The 14,541-nt window shown below is 45.8% G+C and overlaps 1 protein-coding gene across 2 annotated transcripts in view; it reads left to right on the top strand.

The window, feature by feature from the left end:
- Window positions 1–14,541, top strand: part of Nck2 (NCK adaptor protein 2) — a 143,519-nt gene that overhangs the window by 57,754 nt on the left and 71,224 nt on the right. For both annotated transcript variants that reach the window (XM_078028726.1, XM_078028725.1), the window contains exon 2: window positions 13,103–13,289. The gene's annotated coding sequence lies outside the window, so the exon portion shown is untranslated. The remainder of the gene's footprint in view (window positions 1–13,102; window positions 13,290–14,541) is intronic.

Raw genomic sequence — 14,541 nt, 5'->3', positions numbered from 1 at the left:
GTCCTAGCAGGTATCTGCATGAAGTAGGACCAGCCTCCGCACATGTCCCTTCATCTGTAGTATGAATGTGCCTTCTTACCCTGTCCCCTCTTCTCATTTTGGTCACTCTTTTAGACCATCTTCTCCTTAGGGGCAAGCATGGGGATCATCTCCCACTCACCTTGGTCACATGTCACTCTGAGAACTTCCTCCTCCCGCCTTACGTCTGTTGACCTGCTCTCTGAGCAGGTGAGAGAGAGAACAAGGGAATGTTTTCTTGGAGCACCTACTATGTTGGAAGCACTTTGCTGGGTGCTTGTGTTCCCCAAACATGCAAGGTAGTCTGTTCTCTTGATCCTCCATATGACAGGTGAGAAAACTCAGTCATCAACAGTTCAGACAGTAGCTCAATGAGACCCCTAAGTCTGGAGCTGGCACTTAATCCCACGGCCAGTGTTGGTTCACTGTATCACCTAACAGGCCCATCTCCCTGTGGACAGGACTGTCGTGTGGACCAGTAGCGGTGCGTGGCTCCTCCTTGAGGAAGGTCTCAAAGAGGCCGTGACTTGGACAGCCACTTGGACGAAGACATGTTTGTCAGATGTGCAAGTGGTGAATGAGTGGACACCAGCATCATGCAGGAGCGAGTCAGAACCTAGAACTCTGGAGAAGCTGAACATGGGCAGAACCAGCATGATGAAGGGGAGTGGGGAGGTGGGATAGCACCTGCCTTCTGCCTCTGCTTGGAGATGGCTTCCTCAGGGCAGGCTGAGAGGTTGGGCTTGCCGTGGCCTGGGGCTGCCTGCCTGGTGCTGCAGCATCAGGCATCATTAACTTGCTTTTAGCAATAGCATGTTTGTGTTCCCTGGTGGGCAGCCCTGTGTGACTCCCTGTGCCACACCCAAAGGCCTTGGTTGCTGACTGACCACCTCCAGAATTCCCTGCTAGGCACTTACCACCCCATTGTCTGCCTCATTTGCTGAGTGATAATGAGGCAGGTGTCAGTCTTTTCTGTCCTATGGCTGCTACCAGCTTCCTGCAAGTACTGGCTGGATGAAGGAAGGTGAGAAAGGTTTTACTTTGAGAAGAGTCTTAAGAGATGTCATAGTTTCTCTTGCTTTGAGAGTAAATTGTGGGAAAGTGAGATTCAACTTACTTTCTCCTCTGTTGTAAGTTAGTTTTTATTTTAAAAGATTCTGTGACCATGAACACTCAATGTTTGCTTGTCTGTCTAGACTCAGGCAAGTATTTTGGAGAACACACATGTTTTCCTATTTACCTAGAAAGTTTAACTGGTATTTTTTTTAAACAGGAGTGAGTAAAATAAAGCAGCCCTGCTGTGTGGTGTCTTCCTTGACTTTGACCTCCTCTAGCCAGAGCTGCTTAAGAGGAGCAGCATCTGTGCCATGCCTTCCTTATGTACAATGTTTGCACATAGCAGATGTGCAGCAGTTTTTAATGGAATGAGTCTGACTTTCATTTCATTTACCAACAAGGTAGCTGATGTTGGCTCCAAGGGAACCTGCTCTCTGAGGTTAAGTAGCAGCCTTGATCATATAGCGAGGAGGCTGTAGAATTGGATTTGCATCAAGTTTAAAATAAAGACTGCGTGTCCTGTGCATCACATGCAGAAGCATTGCCAACTTCATTACCTGGCATCATAACCAGCTAAACTACAGATATTGTAATTTGGTAGGTATCTGGAAGGATCTGCTTGTTAGGATAAAGAAGCCATGACCCTTTCTGTTTCTGGGCTGCCTGGTTAGGTCCCTGCTTCAGTACGTAACCTGCAGAAGCTCCGTTTTGTGAGTGGTAGATCTATGACGGTTGCAAGGTGGAGGAGTAATTTGGCCCATTAGTGAAGCCTGTTCCATTCGTCCCTCTGCCTGTCCATGAGGTTTTGGCTTTGCTTGCACATTTTATGGGATGAATTATGCACCTAAAGGCAGTGGTGGGTTTCAAGATTTACTAACTTGAAGGATGTACTTAAGAAGGCAGTGATTGAATAAAATTATGAATTCAGAGGAAGCTTGAATTCTCTTCTTGATCCTGTTTCTTCAGTGCACTTTCTAAAGATGAAGTCAGTCATTTCAAAATGTGTGTCCGTGAAGGGGCCACAGCAGTTTTTGACACTTATGCTGGTTGGGGGTTATGGGAGAAAACCTGGCTGGACGAGGAAGTGGGCTTGACATTCGGCCAGATGGTCACTGACTGTCTTTTCTTTCCTTATGCCCACTTAAAAGGCCACGCATGTAGATTTTCGTGCCCTTGTCTGGCTCCAGCTTCACAAGTGCTCACACAGCTAATCTGGCATTTATGATTATTCCTACTTCAAGCCCAGCGGCTGGCTCTTTGGGGATATTCAGACAGAAATGGCTTAATTGGATTTCAGCCCAGACACAGTGTTTGAATGGCTTTATGGATGGCATTAATGGGGCAACTGCGCAGGAAGTCATGTCTATGTTGTTGAGCTTTAGAAAGAATTTAGAAGGTGCTCTTTGATTCGGCTCCTCTCATTGGCTCATTGCTAATTCATTTAAAGAGTAAAATACTTAAGAAAAATAAATCTAGAATCCTGAAATTAAGAAATATGGTTTGTAAGTGGACCAGTTGCTTGCATTAGGCATGGTTGCATTATTGTCTATCTGTAAGGCTCCATGTTGATACTCGTGGTCTGGCTCAAACACACAGTCATCTAAAGGATTTGGGGTCTCTTGGATTAAAATTTGAGAGGCGATTTGGGGCCTAACTGCTGAAGGATGTTGGGCAATTTTTCCAGAGATTATAGTTGTAATTAAGGAAGTGAACATTATTGACTGGTAATGTATGATAAGGCATGTTTTATCCAGAGCCTGCTGTATGCCTCCCCTTATGAAAACCAGCACCGGAAAAGGTGAAGTCCCTTCCTGAAGGCTCTTTGTGTGGATGGTGTGGAAAACGACAGTTTATCTTATAAAACAGTGATTTCTAAGGGAATAGAAGTCACATGGTTGAATTTGCTCCTGAACCATGAGCCGTGAGCCATAGCACACACCTGTCATCCCAGCGGGTCTGGAGGCTGAGGCAGGAGGATCATGAGTTCCAAGCCAGCCTCAGCAACTTAGCAAGACCCTAAGCAACTCAGCCACTTGGTGAGACTTGTCTCTAAAATTAAAAACAACAACAACAACAACAACAAAAAACCCGTGGATGTGACTCAGTGGTTTAATGCCCCTGTGTTCAAAAAGAGAGAGAGAGAGAGAGAGCCTGTGAACCATGAGTCAGATTTGCTGGATAATGTCATTGGAAGCTGGCCGAACAAAGATGTCTCCAGGAGAGGGGAGAAACAGATATGAAGGCACATCATTGTGAATGGGTCTAACATTTGGGGAGAATGTGGGCAAACATACTTGGACAATTTTAGGAATTAATTAGTTAATATTTATTTATTTTTGAAAGTGGGGATTAAACTCAGGAAACTCAAGGGTGCTATACTCCCAAGCTATATTCCAGCCCTTCTCCCTTTTTTTTTTTTTTTAATTTACTCTGGGATAGGCTCTTGCTAAAATGTGGAAGCGAGCTTCCAACACCTGTGATCCTCCTGCCTCAGCCTCCCAGATCACTGGGGTTACAGGTGTATATCACCATACCTGGCAATTTTAGGAATATTTTTTAGATCATAAAAGCACAGTAGTATTAAATTGTTGTATTCAGTTGGGAATTTTTACAACTATGAGCCATTCAAATTTTTATTTATTTTTTAATTAAATTAGATCTACAGAGTTTACTGTCTTTTAACTGAAACTTTATGCCTTCATAAAGTTCATCTGAATCCCTTCCTTCTCACTGGCCCCAAGCAAGCCCCTGGCGGCCAGCTTTCTAACCTTTGTTTCTGAGTTCAGGTTCTTTAGATTCCACATATAAGTGAGGTCTGGCAGCATTTGTCTTTTAGGGTAGTATGCTGGGAATCACCCCTACCTAAGAGTGAGAAAACAAATTGAGTTGAGTCAGTGCTTGTCAGAGGTGGAGGAGGATAACGTGCAGTGAGGTTGCTTTTTAAAGTCCATTCCATTGAAGTCTTCTCGGTTACCAGTAATTTTTAAAAATGGAAAAAAAATACCAGCAAACCTTCTGACAAAATCTTTCTCAACCTTTTGCGCCAATCTCAGGGAGTGTAGATAGGGGAGCGGTTTCAGTCTTTTTTGTAAAAGTGATTTGTGTAATTGCTGTAAAAATTATATCCCCAATCAGAGTCCACTTCTGATTTCTTAGAAGACCGGCAGACCGGTCAGCTTTCTGTTATTTTGACAAATACCTGCAGGAATCACATTACAAAGCAAAAGGCGGATTTTGGCTCTCAGTTTTAGAGGTTACAGCCCATGGTGATCGGCTCCATTGCTTTGGATTTGAGTTTGACACGTCATGGTATTGCAGAGTAGAACTTGCTGACCTCAGGGCCAGGACATGAGAGAAAGTGGAAGGGGCTGGGGTCCCCTGGTCCCCTACAAAAGCACACCCCTCCGTGACCTAAGGACTTCTCATTAGGCTCTGCTCTTAAAGGTGCCACCACCTCCCAGTAGCACAAACCTGGGATCCAGGACTTTAGTGCATGGGCCCCTGGGGATTGTGAAAATACAAACCATAGCAGCCCGTGACATGATCTGGGATTGGAGTCCGAGCAACCCTTCAAATCTGGGGATGGTAGAAAGCCCCTAGAGCCCACTCATCAGGAGACACAGTGGCTTAATCCGGCCTTAATGAGGATCCGGGCCTTGACCAAAACGTCTCCTCTGGATGTTTCCGTCCTGGAATACACACGTGTGTGAATAGCAACCTTCATAGGTTTAATATTTTCTCTCTAAAATTAACATATGCCCTTAAAAGAACACCCTGGGGTGTTCTTCTTGAGAGGCAGGGGAAATAAAGGTTCTGGTTTTCTCATTTGTTTAACTCTGGGCTATGGGGAAACCTTTAGATTTTTATAAGACAGTAAAAATGTTCTTTTTTGGATAAAATAAGCACGTTTCTTTTTCATAGGAAAAAAAATGGAAGATTGTTGAATGGCATATTCCTAATATCAGCATGCGTTTTGACTGAAGCATAGAATGATGATACGTTTCTCCACAGGGTCATTTGTGGGCATAAAATGCCACCTTCCTGGGTAATATGAAGCTCCGCTTCAGTGACGCTCTCCTGCCTTGGCGCAGTCGCAGCTGTAGCCCTCAAGTCCCCGAATTGACTCTTGCGCCCCATGGGATGATATTTTATTGAACAATTTTGTTAAAAACAAGAGGAGCATCATTTGATATTTAAGATGACTTTGTAACTTTTGTCCTTAAGTTTCATATACATTTTCCCTGTAGGAAAAATAGAGTGAGCTTTTCTTTACTTGTGGAAGGACTCTCAAAGCTGGGGTCAAAGCACTGTGCCCCTGGGCCTGGGTGGAAAACCCTGTTTGAGAGTGAGGGCTGGGGAAGGGCAGAGGAGAGGGGTGGGACTCCTGACACCTCAGCACCTCTGGTTCCTTCCTTCATGAGCTAACTCCCTGATCAGCCAGTATCTAGGGTGCAGGCAGCTGTAGGCCCCTGCTCTTGAGAAGGTTAGTAGTCCTTAGGGGAAACCGTCATTTCCTAGAAATGTCAGGGTTGGGGAACATCGGTGAGATGGAACCACAGATCACCCAGACTCAACATATTGTCATTAAAAAAAAAAAAAAAACACTTGAAAGAGACATACAAGAAATTATAATTTGGGCACATGATTTGGATCCTGAGTCAAGCAAATCAATATAAAAAGACATTTGTGAGATGGGAAATTAGGACACAGACTAGAGATGAGATTTACATAAAGGAATTAATAATGGTTTTTGATGTCATAGAATCATATTTGGAGGTTGGGGATCTGCCCTGTGGGGTTTACTGCGTTTGCTTGCTGTGTGCTTTAAAGTCATCTGGTGGTGACTTGAGGGGGTGTGTGTGCTTGTAATTGCTGAGGTTGGGTGATGATGCGTTTGTGGACATGACATGTTCTGTGTCTACTCTGGCATAGAAATATTGCCATTAAAACACCATGAATGTGCAGCAAGGAGATCTCGGGTGCCATCCCAGGGCTTTGCACACGAGGGGGAAGGTCAGAATTCCCATGTAGGAGAACCTGTGGCAGGGTCTCCAAGCCGCCATGCTTCATCTGGGTTTTGGAGGCTGACTAGGTGTGGAAAACTGGAAAAAATCTGTTTACTTTGTGCACAGCAAGGAGTAGGGGTACATCTCTGCAAGGGAGACTGTGGTTTTGACACTGGATCCTCCCCATTTGGGTATTCTTGTGTCCTGGGTTTGTCTGGTGATTTTCACACCGACTCCCCCCCCCATCCCCCCACACCTGACTTTGGCTCATGAAAACTTCCTTGTTGTTTGTGTCCTGTGTTGTGAGACTTCCTGCTTGACAGTCTCAACACCTGGCTGCCATGGCAAGTGCCACAGGTGGGGGTGGGGGTGGGGCTTAAATAAGAGACCTTTGTTCCCAGTTTGGCTGCCTGAGGTTCAAGGAAAGGGTGTCCTGGATTCTTACTTCTGGGACTTCTCTCTCGGCTCTCGATGGCCTCCTTGCTGTGACGTCTCGTAGCCTTTCTTCTCTGTGCTCACTCTTGGTGCCTCTTCTGCTTGTAAACACTTTCGTCCTGTTGGACTTGGTCCACCCTAACTGCCTCACCTTTTGAAAGACCTTATGCCCAAATATTGTCCCATTCTGAGGTCCTGGAGGTTCCACGTGTGAATTTTGGAGGGGACACCGTTCAGCCATGGCAGGTGGGACTTGCAGACCTTTCCTGTGTAACAGGTGCTCTTTTGTGCTAAGGGAACCCAGAATAAAATCAGTTTTACTGACCCTAAAGCCACGTGGGATGTCCTTCCAGAGTGCGGCTTCGAAGCCTTCTTCTTGGAAAAGGCTGAATTCCACCTGGTCCCCTGAGCACTGTGCTCAGCTCAGGTGGAGAGGACGAGGCACAGGGCGTCCTGGGCTTTCCAGATGGGGAGGTGGCTGCTCTGTTAGCAGTGGACATCTGACACAGTGATAGAAAAAGGGACCCAGGCGGGGCTGATGACACGGGCCTTCCTTAGTGGTGGCCAGGAGGTGATGAGAGGGAGGAATGAAGGCTACCCTCACCCTCACCCTCACCCTCACCCCACGCCCAGGCTTCTGCCAGGAAGACGATGCCGGAGGGAAATGTGGGAAAGAGCGTGGACTTTCACCCCACAGCTGTCCTCCTCCATTACTCAGGGAAACACTGTCAAAGTTCCAATGTGACAGGAATTAATGAAATTGAAAAGGAAAACAATGCTTCTCACCCCCAATTCACCTCTCTAAATGTGTTACAGTAAGCTCATGTCTGAGCTCCTGTCCTGCTTTTAAAGATTCTGTTTAAAACAACAACAACAAAATGTGTGCGTGCGTGTGTGTGTGCGTGTGTGTGTGTGTGTGTGTGTGTGTGTATTGGGGGGGACACGTGCAGAAGTGGGGTGTGCAGAGCAGAAGACAGGATGTGGTCCCCTGACCTTCCTCCCCCTTGTTAACCTTGGCCTTTCTTTGCTTTCACTCTTTCCTTGCCTCCTTTACCCTCGAAGGTGAGGGGTGTGAAGTACTCAGAACATGCTTGTTGCACAGGTTCATTAGAATCAGTTAGAAGAAGCCCCGTGGAGCACCTGGTACACTCACATTGCCTCAGATAGGAAATTAATGCCCCTCCTTCCTGCCCTCCTTCTCTTCCTTCTTCAAAAAAAGGGTTTGCACAACATTTCTTCAGTGGTGTGTCAGGTGTATTTTTCCAGTGTGCTTTTCATGGGTGGTGTGACTACCTGGCTACCTGGCCAGTGACTGAATCCTGTGGGGGCCACTGCAGAATGCTGGTGAGCCTCTAACCAGAGCTGCATGGGCTTGAGCGGTCCAGGGAGGTCTCAGAGAGGCGCAGCGAGACTGGCTAATTGTGGAAAGCAGGGCTTGGACTGAGGATGTGGGATGTCCTTCCCTCTTAGCTGAGCTTCTGGAGTAGGGGCTCCTCCTGTGTTCTAGAGGCTAGCATTCAGTGAGTAAACTGGAAATAGTGTCTGTTTCCTCTATGTTAGAATTGTTAGGCCACAGATGATGAAATTTAAGTTCACTATTAATATTTGCATATGATGTTATTTTAGAGAAGTTTTGATATGTTTTCAATGTTACATGATCCAGTTTTGGTAATTTCTAAGGTCCATTCTCACGAGCCTCGAAAAGCTGCAGAGCTGGAGTTGAGGGGCCCCTTTGGGCACTCAGGGTTGGTGATGAGGGAATGGAAGCATTTGGTGGCTGAGCCAGGCCTGCAGCCCCCTTGTCCTGACCCACGGCCTTGCTTCTGTGCCACTTTGTTTGTCCAGTCCTGGGGATGGAACCCAAGGCCCCAGGCGTGCACCATGGAGCGGCATCCCTCGGCCTCGTTGCCACTTTTCTGGTCCATATTTTGCTTCTCGGTGTGTGTCGTTGACCCACTCACTGGCTCTAGTTTTGAAGGCAGAAATCCTGGTTCCTGTATGTAGAACTGTCAGAGCTTAAAAATCTGACCTTCCTGCCCAGACACTCGGCCACTCATGATGTCTCTGTGGCCACTTCGAGGGCTGGAATCAGAGCTAACTTTTCCCTGCCACTGTCCTGAGCAACTTCTGCTCAACCTGATAACCAGCATTGCTTCTTGGAGATGATATAATTCCAGCCCAATGCAGAAAAAAAATGGTTATTTTTCCTTTTCAGGACAGCTTCGTCCAGAGTTAAAGCCCTGCGTCCAGTGGGGTTTTGAACTGTTGGAGGTAGTTGATGGGCCTGTGTCCTCTCTGGGCCCTGCCTGGTGCCCAGGATGATAAAAGAGCTGAGGTCACCTCCTGGAAGCCTTTGAGTTTCACATTGATCAACCATCTAAGCCGCTCAGTATCGGTCCACATCGGGTTGAACTGCAGCCAGCCTAATCAAGGAGACAGGTGTGGCTTTGTTCAGTGTCTGAAATCAGCAGCTTTCCCTTGAGTAAACTTTTCTTCCAAGTGGTTCAGGAGGAATGAGTTGTAGCCATTTCTGCCATCGGTCACCCAGACAGCACTGGTGGCCCCTGTGTTCTGGTCAGGTGACTGAGAAGTTCATTCTGAACTATAGACCCCCTGACAGATGACTGCTGGGGATTGTGCTGAGGACAAGCCTTGTGTTGGGGAAGAGGGGAAGGGAGAGAGGAGGCATCTGAGAGCTCGGAGGCCGGTGCCAATCTTGTGCTCTTAGCTCTTTCTGCAGGGCCCTGGGGCAGTTCTCTCGGTGTGTTATATAGGTTGAGCATCCTTAGTGTGAAAAAGCCTGAATCCAGAAATCTGAAACACTTTTGAGGCTGGCGCTCAAAATTTTTGAATTCTGGAGCAACTTTGCGTTTTAGATTTTTGAATCAGGGATGCCAAATTGGTAGAGTCTAAGTAAATATTCCAAAATCAAAAACCTTCAAAATATGAAATACTTCTGTTCCTAACCATTTTGGGCAAGGGACACGGAATGTGTTTCAGGTTTAGTTATGACACACACCTGATTCTCTAGGCAGTGGGCATTACTTAAACCTGCCAGATCATGTATTCAATGTCCCCCCACCCCACCCCCACCGCCCTGCACTGCCATCTAAGACTGACAGTACCTTTGCAAAGGAAGGTCATGCGTGCGCTCTTGGCTTGTTCTTTGATGCAGCCTGACACTGCCCCTGCTTGATTGGCGAGGTTGAAGCAGCCTTCCAGGGTGGCTGATATTTCAGACAGATGGCAGCAGCAGATGCTGTTTGCTGGCCCTTTCCTGGTAATCTTTGCAAGGAGAAAGATCACGGCTAGCCTTCAGACTGGACAAGCATGTGTTTACCTTGTGGCTGTGAACTTCTGTTAGGCTGGAGTTTGAGGGAAGCCCCCGTGAGTGTGGCACGGGGGTCACACGTGATTCTTCTCTCTGCCTGTTACGGTGTTTCAGCCAGGGAGAAAGAGCAATGGATCCCCTGAGTTTTCTGGAGTTTGACTGGGCTGACTCTGAAGCAGATAGAGTCATAGTATCCTGCAATATCGTGCCCACAAGGCACACAGCTTTGGCTGTCATCAGAACAAGGTGCACAGGTGTTTATTAACCCCGAGTGGCTGCGCTGGAATGAAGCATGTTGGTGCCGGATGCTAGCATTGGCCATCCAAGTCAGGCTCTGAGGTTGCCAGGAAACAGCCAGGACCACCCAGAAGACAGTGACATCAGGAATTTAGGATGAATAAGACAAGCTTGCACAGGAGCTTCTTGATGCCCAGCCCTGTACCTGGGACAGGTAGCACAATGAGGTCTGCAGACCGTGGGACCCATGCATGCAGCATAAAGCATGCTCTTCCAGTCAAAGTGGGTGATCAACTCCACACCTCTGAGAAGTCTGGAAAAAAGTTTCTAGGTGTTAAAGAATTCAGACAATCCTTCAGTTTTTGCAGTGGTGAAATTTTTTACTATTTTTGTATCTACATTAAAGTGAAGAAAGAGATACGTATGGTATAGGTATTAATCCCTCTTTTCTGTTATTTCGTGGTGCTAGGGGAGTATTTTTAAAGGAAAGCATAGAATCTTTCATTATATTTCCACCTGCCTGAGTCTGGCTGTGTAGAAAATCCTTGAATAAATTCTTTTGTGAAGGCCCTCTGCAGTGCGGGTGACCTTGTACCTGATAGTGTTTAGCTTGCATTCTGATGGTTTTTTGCATAAAAGTGTCTGCTTTCCTGATGGGTAGAGGTCACATTTTGTAATTAAGACCTGATTTGAGTGTTCTTCCTGAATAGAAGTTTTGACTCAGCTGATAGCCTCACGTCCCTCAGAGGCAGTGGCAGCTCAACTTAGGTTCACAGAGAGAGGTTTTTCTCCACTACGTTTATTGCAGTTTCAGGTGCATGCTTAGTGTGCTGATCGCCAGTGCCAAGCTTTTCTTGAGGAAAACACTGTACCCCTCATTTATCACACTTTAATCCAAGGTGGCCACTGCAATCTGGAATGGATTTCAGGCAGTTTCACTTCCATGTCGGCTGCTCCGTGACATTGGTTCAAGTCTTGCTTCATTCCGCCTGCGACTTCCTTTACTGATTGTGCTCAGAGGCATTGTGTTCTGACTTGTCCAAGTATCAGAGGACCCAGGTTCCCAGCCAGTTCACTGTTACTTTGCTTAGGGCTAGCCCATCAGTGGTTCACATTTGGTTCCCTGTTGGCACGATTAGAGTTTCTTCTCTAGACCATCAGAAAGGACAGGGGGTGTGCAAAACCCACTGAGTTTGGAATTTAACAACCTAAGTGATTTCCTAACTCAAAGCCTATGAAGGAAAACCTTTGATGTCTCTATTATGGTTTGAACCTTAAATATACCCTAAAGGCTCATTGCCAGCGCATGGTGCTGTTAGGAGATGGTGGGGACTTTAGGAGGTGGAGCCTAGAGGGAGGAAGTTAGGTCATCGGGGGCATGTCCTTAAAAAGAGATACTGGGGCCCTGGCCCCTTCTATCTGCTCCTCATCTTCTTCCTGCCATGATGTTCTGCCTCACTGCAGGCCAAGGAACCAACCATCCACGGATTGAATCCTTTAAAACCATGAGTGAAAATAAATCTTTCTTATTAGTTGATTGTCTCAAGTATTTTGACATAGCAACAGACAGCTGACCAACACAGTCCCTGAGAAAGTTAACACCTCTGTAAATTTAGGTATGAGTATCTATCCTGGAAGGTTATTGGAAAGATGAAATAATCTCACTCATTTGAGTGTGATGCATTCAAGGGAGGCCCTGAATTTGGACACCTCAAATGGCCACAAGGATTCTCCCTGGCATTGACCTAGGGAAGCCTGACTGGGCAAATTCACTTGTCAATATCTTAAAAATGCTGCTTCTTTTTGGAATTGTAGCTGGAACTAGAAATACCGAAGTAATTTTGGGTCATGGCCGCCCAATACACTGCCATGTGTTGATTGCTTTTTATAGTAAGTGGTGTAAATAACAAGACATTAAAATATCAGCATAAGAAATTAGAACCCAGGTTTCAGACCTGAGACCAGATACAGTACTTGCATTTCCAGGGGACCTGTCATTGTAAACCCCTGACAGAGGGAAGGGTGTAATCTTTCAGGTATGCTTTTAAATCTTGCTCACATCTAGTATTCCCATTGTGTTTGGTTATCAGCTTTTCCTTGAATGAAGTCATACCTTTAAAAAAAAAAAATCATGCAGCTTTTAACATGATTCTAGAGAATGCATAAAGAGGGGTTAATTTTTAAATCAAAATTTATGAACTTGCCTTATAACATTTTTATGATAGCCCTGCTTGAATTATCTTTTTCTATTTGACTAAAATAGAATATTCGATTTTTCTGTGGGGTATTTAACATTTTGGGTCATAATCATGCTAGGAATGAATTAATAGATCTTCTCCAAGTGAACTGTCAAAGACAGAGCCCCTCTGGGTTGGAAATGTAATTAAAAATGCCAGTGAACTCACTCAGAAGTCCACCGAGTACTTCAGGGTCCCCTGGAAAATGTTGGTCAGGGACTGGAAATGTTTACCCAAGTGCAGAGCACGCACTGCAGCAGCAAACTCGCCAGCTGGGAGGGATCTGCGGTCACCTTTGTCAGGCTTCTGTCCTCTTGACTTCCGTGTGGTTTTGAAGTATTTCTCTCAGATTTCCTGGGTAGGGTGGAGGGGGTGTCTTCAGCGCAGGGAGAGAGATCCTGGCCATCTCCCAACAAATGGCCGGGGCAGGACTTCCCAGAGAGGAATGTGTCTCAAAGAGGACCCAGGCCCTCCTGGTCCTTGACCCAGGTTCCCAAACATGCCCACTTTGCACTTGGGGTCCACCCTGTTATTTTTGGCAAGCTTTGAGGGGTGCAAGCAGTGGCTGTTGAGAGGAGGACTGAAGGCACTGGGGAGCGCAGATCCCCTCTCCCAACCCTCTCCTCCTGCTGAGGGTAGTGGAAGGTGGAGAGTGGTGGAGACTCAGCATCTTTGCAGCAGAGCCTGTTGGTTCTGGCAAATCAATGACCAGTCATTTAAAAAAAAAATGATTAAAATCAAACAAGCATACCTGATACATGTTTCTTTCTGTCACTTTATAGATTTTCATAGGTTCCTTCTATACAAGTGGTGTCCCAGGTCATCCATCTCTGCTGAGATCTGCATTGGTTTGGAGAGTTTGGAGGATCCCAGGGGCCTTGACACCTCAGAGGCGTATTCGGCTGAAAAATTCATCTTTTTGGAGAGTTCTGCATTCTGCCAGTCACCTCTTGTAACTGTGTGCCAAAGGTAAGTGTGCAGATTTCTGCAGGAGACCAGCAGAACTTGCTGCTTTTACCTTGAGTGTTTAGTTGACATGGGAGGCTTCCAACTAGCATTTTGCAAGTAATCATGACCCAAACCACATTCAGTTTTCAAGGAAATTAAATTAAATGTGGTTTGGGTTATGATTACTTGCATAATGCTAGTTGGGTTAATCCCCTACTGACTGCAGTGTGTGACGGTGTGGAATCGTGGGTACCTCCCACCTACAAGCTGGCCTCTGCTCATCTGCCTCCCCACCTGTTCTGATGTGTGTGTGTGTGTGTGGGGGGAACAGCAGGGGGTGGGAGGGTCTCCTGTTTACTGTACTGGGCCAGGGAGTGCAAAGGTGAATAACAATTGCTCTTAAGGGCTTTCAGTGTAGTAAATCTTTGATTCCAGCTTTGATGTTAAGAAGCTAAGTCTATATTAAATGTGCAAACAAATAAAGGATTTCAAGGAAGGTTTACCTGTCCTATGAAAGTTCTGCTCCTATACATTACAACAGTAACATGGATGTGGATTTTGGGATCCAGGGTTCATTTAATAGCAGCAGTCGGGGGACAAAAACATGTGGTTCTATAACAAAAGTCCTTTTTTTTTTTCTGTTTTTATTTTTTATTTTGGCCATGCTAGGGGCTGATCCCGGGACCCCATACCTGGTTGGCAAGCACCGTACCACTGAGCTATACCCCCAGCCCACAAATACATTTCTTAGCTTTCACAAGCTGTTTGGGGTATTTGACTCAGGGTATGAGTTAGTATTTGGTGGTCTCATTAATCTGGTGTTTCATCTTGGGCTGCGCAGAAGGAAGCGCTTTATGACCAAGTAAAATTCCACCTCCAGAGCATTGTCTCAGAACTGCCAGGATAAAACCCAGCACACCAGCTTTCCTTGCAAACATTATTTTGTTTCTGTTCTTTCCAGATGGTTCTATACTCTGAAATCTCTCTGTGTAGTGGTTTCCATAAATTCACTACCTTAGGATAAATTAGAATTTCCTTTGACTTGGTCTAGAAGGACTGTTAAAATTGTGAATGTCTCTTTTTCCTTGACCACTTGTTTTGTTTGTTTTCTGTCTTTTGGAACCTGCTGAGTTTTAGTTATGTCCATCTGTTATTCAGAACACCACAGAATCAGTATGTAGTATTTCTAAGGGTAGGGTTTTGTCCATTGTTTTCTCCTTGGTACCCTTTATGATTTCCTTTAGGGATAATGACACATGGTCCATTTATTTAG

The sequence above is a fragment of the Ictidomys tridecemlineatus genome, chromosome 12 (genome assembly GCF_052094955.1).
Source record: "Ictidomys tridecemlineatus isolate mIctTri1 chromosome 12, mIctTri1.hap1, whole genome shotgun sequence".
Lineage (NCBI taxonomy): Eukaryota > Metazoa > Chordata > Mammalia > Rodentia > Sciuridae > Ictidomys > Ictidomys tridecemlineatus.
This window is presented reverse-complemented; position numbering and strand designations above follow the sequence as displayed.